Raw genomic sequence first — 11275 nt, forward strand, 5'->3', positions numbered from 1 at the left:
GAGACCTTAAGGAGTAAGAAGAAGATTGTAATAAGTAATGTAAAGCTAAACAAAGGAGATACCATGGAAATTAAAGGAATTACTGTTGCTCAGGTTTGATTGATTATTATTAAGTTGTGGATTTTAATAATGTTCAGTTAGAGTTTGATTTTAGTTTAAGATCCCCGATTTTGTTCGTTTACACTACCAACTTTTTATTTTTGTTTTATTATTATATCTGAATGGCTAAAATTATAAGAAGTATGTAGGTGTTTTATGTGTATTTTTCAGCATCAGATGAGTTTGAATGATAATTATATGTTATCAAGTTATGGGTATAAGATTTCGATTAGAGTTCAATTTGATTTTTTGTTATTGGTCTAGAATTTTAGATTATAGCTAGTATATTTTGTTGTTTGATTGATTTTTTGTTGAATCAGTGGATACACAGAGATTTGTATATCTATTATTTACGAAGATACATAGATGCATGGATGCTGATATTTTTGTTAGCCGATTATCATGTTGAGCCCAATGGGCCTCTTACTTCATGTTAATTTAGGTTTACGCTCTATATATGCTTAATCTATGTACTCTTTACACAATCAAGCAATAATAATATTTCACTCAATAATACGTTCCAACATGGTATCAGACGCTGCATACCCCTAATTCTATTCGGAGAAGAGGAGTGATCCAGATGAATATTACCCGACCCGGATCGGAGAAGTCAAGGCGTGGAAGAGTCAAGATAGAGTGGTTTTTCCTTGATTTTCTCCACTTAAAACATGGGAGTAATGCTACACCCATGAGCCCATGTTTACCATGTTATACATGCACGTGGGGGATGGTAAACATGGAGAATCATGATGCTAACTTTACACTATTATATATATATATATATATATATATATATATATATATATATATATATATATATATAGGCAATTGTAAAAGAAAGAGACTAGGTCTCTAATTTCTTCATTCTTTGTATATGCAATATTAGAGAGAGAGAAAAACAACATAGCCTCTAGTATTTTAGGTACAAGTATGTAATACTAGAGAGAATCAAGATAGCCTTTAGTTCATATTTTCATATACATGTGAACTAGAGAGAGAAGGGGTTTTAGGCCTCTAACTTTACTGTATTTCGTTGTATGTAATTTAGAGAGAAATAATAATAAAATATTATTCCCCTTATTTGCATTGCTTCTTATATTTCTGTTACTCATAATAATTCTTCAAACAATTGTACATCCTTACGAAGAGCGTCGTGTTCATCTCTTTTCGTAACGGATCAGTAGATCTCATAATAATCATCGAATTCACCTTTGTCTCTGCTAATGACACCAGATTATCACACCCGCTTACTTTCAATTTCTTTTTTATTGAACAGCGATTGGGATCACCAGAGGGGGACTAAATCACCCGTTGCGATCATCTCCCGTTTCGACTATGCCGATTCAGCGATAATAACCCCGCCCCCATCGCTGCCCGGGAGGAAACCTTGAAACCGATCCAAGGGCACGACCAAGTATAACCCCCTCCCCTTTACCCCCCCCCCCCAAACGATATAGGAAAGGTGCCATGGGTGGATACTTCATGGCAGAGATGAAATTGTGTTTTTAATTTGTAGCCAACGGGGGTCGAACTCCTGACCTCCTCTAAAAGAGGCAGGCCACCAACCGCTAGACCACATCACAACTTCCTTACTTACTTCCAATTTCTGTAAACTCACAACAATATCGTACGCCTCTGCTTCTGATCCCCACAAATATGTGAGTTCATAGCATCTTGAAATAGTTAAATACTCGAGTGCCGTAAGATGGTATAAAAGTTCTCTATGCAGAAAAGTAAGTCCTCTAATATTTCCCACTTTTAACCTAATGACTGATGAAGACACACTAACAATGTTTCGTAAAATCACTACAGAAGATCCATCTATGTGCAAAAATCGAAGCGATGGTATCAAACCAATTGCCACTACATTCAGTTTCGGACAACTTACTATAGAAATCTCACGAAGACAAGGAAACGATACAATGGTTCGATTGTTCTCAACACTAATGATTGACCATTCTTCCCATCCCTCCATATCTCTGAAGCCCAAAACTTCAAGTGCTCGAAACGCAATACCATTTGCAGGTTCGAGTAATCTTTTCAACCCATTCATACTTTCCAAGAACAACTTTTAAAGTGATGGTAGCTCACCAAGTGTCGGTAAACATATACATCGTTGACAACCTCGTAATGTAAGTTGGGTTAACCCAACAAACGAGGAATCCCCGACCCAACTAGGAAGTTTCGTTCCTCGATAGTACAAAATCTCGAGGCTTCTCAACTTATAATCGAGCCTTAGCCCTTCAAGTACTTCATACTCGACTTGTTCATTCGAGGTATCATCAACACATTGCCACTTCAATCAAGCTCCAAATTAACAAGACCTTTCTTTTCATGTAAATTTGCTTCCTTTGCGTGTGTCGTGTTTGTAACTTTACGAAGTCCTTTAATTGAAAGTTTACCTTGAAGATGCACCAGGTTTGTAGACACTTTAACCCACCAATACCTATCGGCATCTCGTTCAACTTTGGAGTATCACTAATGTCAAGATGTCGCAAGTTAATTAACTTTACGAGACTGTGTGGCAAGCTAGATAAATCACGACAGCCGGAGACTAACAAGCTCTGTAAATTGTAAAGGTACCGTAAATGTTTGAAATCACCAACGAATTCTGGTACTTTCGTTATATTAAAGTTTGATAGGCTTAGCACCCTTAAGAATGTTAACCGAGGGACGAGTTCTAAATGAATCTTGTTCGATATATAACAATTCACATTCCTTGTTGATACTGCCAATAATGTTCGCAAGCGTTTAGCTCTTTCTAATGTCTTCAACTTTCGGTGTAGATTATATTTTTGACGAATAAATGAAAAGTGGTGCAACTTCTCCAAAGCTTCATTTCTGAGGGTAAGATCCATTTTATCACCCAACATAAAGAAGAACTCTCCTGCAACACTCGTTGCCAAGTCCTGTACAAGATCGTGCATTGTATATCGTGATTTGTCATTATTCGAAGGTTGAAAAAGTGACCTCGACACGAGCTCGTTAAAACACTCGTGACCTAATTTTTCCATTGACTTGCGCCCAAGCGACTCGTACAAAAAGCCTTATACTATCCACAATAAGACTAGTTCGTCTTTGTGAAAAGTGTAGCCTTTCGGGAATAAATAACAATACGCAGACATATGCTTCAAATGTGGAGGGAGATTGTAGTATCTTAATCATAAAGCCGAAAAAATCTTTATTTCATTATGTAAATTCCATATTTCACTATCTAACAACTCCGCCTATTCTTCTTCGCTAGTTTTTGTTCTCTAACACCCTCCCGATAGTCTTCAATGCTAGAGGCAGTCCGTTACATTTCATCATGATACCTACACCGTACATTTTAAATGTTGGATGTGAATCAAAATTTTGTTTATCTAACGCATGTTGACATAGCAAAGATAAAGCTTCTTCATCGGACAAAAGCTCTAGATCGTAAGATATAACGGATTCCATGACCAATGCTACCGCATTCTTCCTTGTAGTAATGATAATTTTACTTCCAGGTGCTCCAACAATAAAAGGGCGTTGAAGAAGTTCCCATTCGGTGTAGTTTTTGTTCCAAACATCGTCTAAAACAAGTAGGAACCTTTTGTTTGACAGCTTTTCGGCTAATACCACTTGGATCAAATTTAGATTAGCAAATTCTTGATTACCCCTACCGATTTCTTGAAAAATCGCCTTACTAATGTTAAAAACATCAAACTCTTCGGATACACAAACCTATGCCATGAGCTCAAAGTGATCATTCACTTTCGTTTCATTATACAAAAATTGTGCAAGAGTCGTTTTGCCGATCCCACCCAGACCAGCTATAGACACAACGTTAACATTCTTACAACACGTTTCCTTGTCCAACAACACAACCATTAACGCTTCTTTTTCAACTTCGCGACCTATAATGTTTGTTTCATCGACAAGAGAAGTTTCATCCAACCGTTTAGTTAATCTATTTAACCTTTCAACATTATTCATGAAACCCAAAAGATTTTTTTGCTCAAGTAGATCACGTAAATTGGTTGTAGTCTGATCTAGTGTATAACTCATCTTGTAACCATACTTAAGGTCATGAAATTTGGTGGGGATAATATTCAATACCTTACTAGTGTTGATACTGGCACAAGATTCTTTATTTAACCGGCGTTGCATAGCTTCGGTGGCCAAATCTTCGAGTACGTCGTCTATATCATAAGCTAAGCCACAAATGAACAGATTTGTCTCTTATTTGTTTGTATCCCGTATCAACAAGAACAGCTTGTATCTGGGTCAAGATGTTGGTCCATTTGATGAGCTTTGAATAGATACCGGCAGATCAAGCCAGCCGGATCAAGTTTGTGATGCCCTGTACAAAACCATCGTGTACGGTTCATCAACAACATGATCATTACAAGGTCAAACACTATATGCGGTTTGAAAACCAGTTTTGCATTCATAAAAAGATAGCGTTTTACAAAAGATAATGTGCTTCTTATGAATAGAAGCGTTAACATAAGTATGTGACCCAAAGGTCATTACAAAGCCATTGTTTGAAAATAACGTAAGTTACGAATGCAAAAGAAAAGTTCCATGATTGAGACATCTCTAAGTAATGCAGCGGAAATCTAACACAGCAGGTCCGTAACATCAAGTCTAACAGCGGAAGCAACAACGTCTAAGCACCTGAGAAATACATGCTTAAAAAGTCAACACGAATGTTGGTGAGCTATAGTTTGTTTGTAATCAGTAACGTAATGTAGACCACGAGATTTCAGTGCTTCAAACAGCATTTCAAAACAGTATGATAAAGTATATGCTTATCCGTGGGCACCCGGTAACTAACTTAATGTAATAATAATACCCCCTAAAAGTACACTTGGCGAGTGCGTATGTCCTCGAAGTATCAAACACCCGTTAAATGCTAGCGCGACTAGCCCGAGTGGGGATGTCAAACCCTATGGATCCATATCTAATATTCACGTTCGTCGGTTCAAAATCAATGATTAAACGTTACCGTGCTAAGGGGAATGTTTATGCCGTTATATAACCCACACATATGTAAAGTTTAAGTACTCGTGTCAAGTAAGTAAAACATAAAAAGCGCATGTATTCTCAGTCTCAAAAATAGTTAAAGTAAAAAGGGAAGCTATAACTCACAGTGAATGAGCAGTAAAAGTCAATATGAAACGTATGCAGGTAGTAAGTCGGTCCGAAAGGTCGTCAACCTAAGTCAGAGGTCACTAGCTCAGTATGTTGTCCCAATAAGTGTAAAAGTGAATAAATTAAGTTTAAGTGTCATCATCAACATCATTATTATCATCATCATTCATCAACACTAAGGTAAGTTTAACAAGAATAGAGATCGAAACAAAAGGCTGACTTCGGACAGCTGTTACGACCTATATACAAATCGAAAAGACGCGTAGTCAGTGGCTATAGCTCCGTATGTGAGTCCTCTAACAGCTGATCAATTTTCAGAACCTAATTCGTCTTCGTTTGACCGTGGCGATGGTTTAAGTGCGAGTAGGTCAGAAATTTCAGCACAACGTTACAAAGGCGTAGTGACTTTCGGAAGGCTATAAATCCTAAACCGTATATCGGATTAAGTTGAGGCCTAAACGAAAAGTCATCTACTCGAAACAAACTATCTGAAAATCAATTTTACAGAAGACCAGGAGTCAGATAAGACCCCGAAAATCAGCAAACAAGTGCTCCGGTGAGGTTCTTGGTGCTTGATGCTCATCACGGTTCTCATCCTTGATGCTTGTAAGCTTCAAGTGTACAACTCTTTGATGTTTTAGCATCACTTTGACCAAGGTTCAACCATCAACACACAACTAAGAGTAAAATCTATCATTCTACAAGTTTTGAACATCATGATTGCCTCTTTATTGCATAAATCCAATAAAGCTTCAACCTTTGTCCATTTTACACAAGTTTATGCATCTCCATCATATGTGATGATGAAGACTTAATATTTATCATCACAACAAACACAAAAAGGTTCCAAGTAAGTGAAATCAACAATAATAACTTAGATCTCAAGTATTAGAAAAACCCTAAGCTAGAAAGCTTGGATCTTTACAAGATTAATGAGACCATAAGCTAGAAAGCTAAGATCTTTAACAAAGTAATGAAAGTAATGAGACCATATGCTAAAAAGCTAAGATCTTTAATATAATAATGAAACCCTAAGCTAGAAAGCTTGGATCTTTAGTGTTCTTGAAGATCTTAAAGCATAAAGCTTGGATCTTTAAGATACATGAAGATCATAAACACAAGTTTTGATCTTTATAACAAAAATAAAGAAATCACAAGCTAGATCTAACAATTAAATAAAGATTCAGAGCTAGAAAGCTTGAATCTTTCATGTTCTTGAAGGATTCAAACCCAAGTTTGAATCTATAAGATATAACAAGATCAATAGCTAAAAGCTAGATCCATAATATGATGATGATGATGTCAACTTTATGAAGAAGAAAAGAAGAAGAAGAAAATTTAAAACTTACACTTTTTAGAGTGAGAAAGACTAGAGAGAGAATTAGAGAGTAAGTGTGTGTAATTTGTAAATGAGAGCAAGTGTGAAGTGTGAGGAAATAGCTTGGTATTTATAGGAAATGGGGGTGGTGGGGAGGCTCCAAAACCGTAGCCTTTGGGAGGGGACAAGGGGGACCAACTTTTGCTTTTTGGTTAATGGTTGTCTAAAGTTTGTGCTTATGTTAGGATCTCATGCAACATTAAGGATAATGCTTAACAAAAATGCTAGTATGTTCCCTCTAATAAATGGGCATTTGTCTTTCATTATTTTGGGTTACTAACTTATTAAAATTGGGCTAATTAAATAGTCCACTAGCTAGTGTAGGGTGGGCTAAGGTCCAACAAGGTAGAAAGTCCAACAAGACTAACTAGTGCGTTCTAGTAAATTACTAAGCGTAATTAAGCATCCAAAAATCCAAGTAATTGTTATTATAAAATAACAATTAGTATTACGTTGTCATAAAATTCTGATTATGACCAATATTAAACGCGTACCAAGTACATAGCTCGTTTCAAACGTCAAGTGACACCAACGGTCGTAAAAGCATTCGGGGATCAAGTTAAGTGATTACACACTTAATAGCACGTTGTAAGGTATTAATAAAAGTAATTAATCATTAAATAAGATCCCAGAGCATAAACTAGCTCAGTACGCACATATACGCAGTTTCGTGAAAGCATAAAGAACAAAAGCAAGTCGAAAAAGCCGGGTCGTTACATTACCCACCTATTAAAGAAAATTTCGTCCTGAAATTTTGAGGAGTGACCAACAATGGTACCATTTTTGAATAAGAAGGAGCGTATCAAAGTTCCGTGAGACACGTGGGCTCAGAAGTGAGTTATTTACCTTGAAAGGTACTTGGGCGTAAGAATAGGTATATGCCATTAATTAAGTCTTTTGTCCTAAGAGATCAACAAATTTTTATTTCGTTTCTTGCTAACACGAAATGTGTCAACCGAATATATACCCACAAAAGGAAAAATGATGTTTTTAGCCCTACAGGCATCTTCAGTAAGTTGGATGCATGAAATACATCATGAATGTTACTAAACTCATCTAAAACATTGAGCGCTTATGTCGCAATACAAAGCTGACAGGTAGAATGGAAAACATGGTGATCACAACCATGCGATTTGATGTCTGGATAGTGTCAGCCACGGATTTTACTAACCCCTTGATTTCGGAAAGAGACCATAGGCATAAAGAACCCGATATTTAAGAACGTTTCATTTGACTAAATGAATTGAAATTTTAGCTGAAAGTGACTAATCGGACTCATATGCAATGCAAGCCATAATTAATTATAGTGTCTTCAGGACGGTCTGAACGAACAATGAAGGATATCACCCAGTTTGCCATACTGCAGGTGAACTCATCCTTAGATGGAATGAAAGCACAGTTCTATAATGTAACTTTATCCTTTTAGTTACATGTTGAAGTTAGGGTTAAGATTAACTAGAACAACATATAGTTGTAACCATCGAAGGAATGAATATGTAGAGTAACCACATCAGTGTCGTAGATGTTTTAAGCAGTCTCCTTCCAAGAGGATAACAAGATTCATGGATTCCTAAAGTATTTTACACTACAAGTTCGAAAGAAGATCGCACGAAAGGTGTGACCTTTGAACTAGGGTGAACTCTTCGAGCGGTTTGTTCTGAATTTATCCTTATACTTAAGGGGATGCGCGGATGAGAAGATATGTGAACTTTTGGTTCTAAAGAATGGTTTACTCCAAGTGAAAAGAATCTCAAAAATGATTCCTTGTATCTCAACCTACTGATTCATAGAGATGATGTTTACGAGGGTGTTGCATTTAGTCGTGAAATATTGAGAGTAGAAACCCGTCTAGTGCCTCTTCTACGATAGGGTGACCACTGAGTGTTTCCCAGAAAACTAATTTATCGTCTCGCGTTTTTGCCAAGTCTAACCTTAAAAGGAACATTTTACGAGCGCAAAGACTTCCTAACAAGTTTTATAAATCTGTCATCCAAAGTGGCTCAAGAGTTTTTAACAAAGATCTTAATAGTAAGCTTCATCCCTAACGGAGGGCGAGAAAAAGTGTGATCCATACATGGTGTAGTCTAATACGAAAACCTTTAATAAAATCAACAAAAGAAGTTTTGAATATCCTTTAAACGTTTGTTGTGACAACATAAACGGAACGAAGTCCCTAGCAATTTAGAAGTATGTACAACGTGTACCATTTTGCACAAAACTATTTGACTTAAGTTAAACAGCTCAATAAAGGAGCGATTTTTAAATAATTTAAAGGTATAACTTAGTATGTACTAATCAAAATAAGTAAAGGTGAATTTATTAACATAATCATATACATACATATATGATTTTATAAATCGTATTAGTGACAGAAAAATTTTATGACTTTCATTTGTCCATAAATCTCGTGAGGACCCAAATAAACAACGTGTAAAAATCAACGTATAAAAATTTTGATAAACATAAATTTTCGCATTTTAGAGGTTACGAATTGAAAAAGATTGAGTGAAAAATCTTTGAATCATCAGGTGACATGTTACTAGGTAATGAAAACTAATAAATTAAATGTAGTTTTGATAATTATCAGGACACAAGTCTTTGGGCCAAAAATGTTCGCGTGTGCAGCCGTTGCTGAAAAGTGAGATATGAAGGATAGAGCATGAGGATGAGAGGTTAATCGCTTCTTGACTTTGCAAAATACCAAACAGGTTATGACTAATACTAAAGTCGGAATACTGATGGTGTTAATATTGCTAGATGAGAATCTCCTGGTATAAGTCAGGACCTCGAGTTATGTAAGAAAGAGCATCATTCCAACAGGCGTGACAAATAAGATCCTTGGGGTAACGTAATAGCTTTGAATGGTTTAAGTGTTAGTGGATGCCCGAAGGCTCTGCATGACGTGGTAATAAGTGCCTTCATCATATACACACACACACACATGAATTTCTCAATTTCGACGGTTGTCATTCTTCATGATGACTTGGATACGAATAAGCAACAAAAAATTTTATATAATAAGCAACGAAAATTTTATAGAAATCGTTTAAGGTGACAACGTAAGAAAAGAAACGAAGTTCTTAGTAAACTAGGGTTATGTACAACACGTACCATTCAAAGTAAGATATCTTTTGAATAGAAGATTTGATTTGTAAAAGTGAAAGTAAAATTTCATATTTATTTGTCAAAAATAAGTAATCATTTACTTTATTTTATATAACATATACGATTTCAAAAATTTGCACGAATGGTAAATAAAATAAATTTACTTTTATAAAACCTTGAGAGGATCATACCATAAAATAGTGTGTGAAAAATTTTGGCAAACAAAATTTTCATATTTCGGAGGTTACAAGTTGGAAAAAGATTGATGAGGATTGAGCAAAAGATTTTGAAAATTTCGGGTGATCTTTGAGGTACTAAAAACCATTGAGTTTAAATGTGGTTGATGACTATTGGTAGGGCATAAGTCTTTTGACCAAAAATGCTTTATTGTAAATTTGTTGCTTATAAGTGAGATACGAAAGGGAGAGTATGAGGATGAGAATTAACCACCCATTGATTTTGGAATATTTCGAACTGGTATGACTAATATCGAAGTAATAAGGATGATGGTGTGATTATCATCGATTAAGTATTCTCTCGGAATAAGTTAGGATTCAGAGTCGCGTAAGAATGAGTATCAAATGAGATTCTTGGGTAGTCCTTAATATAGAATTCAAATCGCTGAAGTGACGGGATACAATTTCCTCTATGTATCGTTGTGCAGGTTGGTCCATTGTATAGGTTCCTTTCATGGCTAAGCAGATTTGGTGAGATGGTCAACAATTACCCAGATAGTGTCCTAGCCGCCTACAGTTTTTGGTAGCTTTGTAATGAAATCCATTGTTATTCCTTCCCATTTCCATTGTGGGATTTCGGGTTGTTGTCATGCAACTAATAGGGTTCAACTTCGGGCTACTTCTCTCCCCGTAAACTATTAATGGCTCACCATGCTTGCGAGGTATACGAATGACCTTCTCACTATAAATAACTTTCGCTTTCATCCCTGAAAGCCAGTCCGTTCTAACTATTTCATCAAAGCTTCCTAACTTGATGAGTATTATGTTAATCTTAAGGTTCATTCCAACCAAATCTTATTATACTATCGCGAAAAATTCTATCAACCTTCTCAAATAACATTTGTTTGTGCATAGGTAACTAATCCTTTCCAACTACTTCATTAAAATTTCCAAATTTTATTGGCATGCGGTCATCTCCAAATGACCCACCTGTTAATTTTAAGGTACTACCTTAAATCATTCCTCTATCTCTGCCAGCTTACCATTAGCTTGTCCTAGAGAATACTTAACTCTCATGGTTGTTAACGGATTATTAGTCATAACACTAAGGTCCTTAGATATAAGGTTTCTATTGCTCTAGTACTAAACAACTCCGAGACAATAAAATGTTATGACAAAACGTACCCTAACTAAAATCAGGATCCATGCGGGTCTCCATAGCTGAGATAACGATTGCTCTATCGCAAGTAAGTCCAACGTTTTTCCTATTTGAGAACTTTTCCTTAAGTGTCCAGGGTGTCTATATCATTAACAGATTTTTGGGTTATCAATTCTGCAATCAAGGCCCTTCTTGTACAGTACCTGGGCTACGCGGTTATTCTTTCCCTACCTCTAA

General features: G+C 36.1%; 1 pseudogene; it reads right to left on the reverse strand.

Moving 5' to 3' along the window:
- Window positions 1-725: 725 nt before the first annotated feature.
- Window positions 726-10484, reverse strand: LOC139841181 (putative disease resistance RPP13-like protein 1; annotated as a pseudogene).
- Window positions 10485-11275: the final 791 nt, after the last annotated feature.

This window comes from Rutidosis leptorrhynchoides, chromosome 4, assembly GCF_046630445.1.
Source record: "Rutidosis leptorrhynchoides isolate AG116_Rl617_1_P2 chromosome 4, CSIRO_AGI_Rlap_v1, whole genome shotgun sequence".
In the NCBI taxonomy this organism is placed as follows: domain Eukaryota; kingdom Viridiplantae; phylum Streptophyta; class Magnoliopsida; order Asterales; family Asteraceae; genus Rutidosis; species Rutidosis leptorrhynchoides.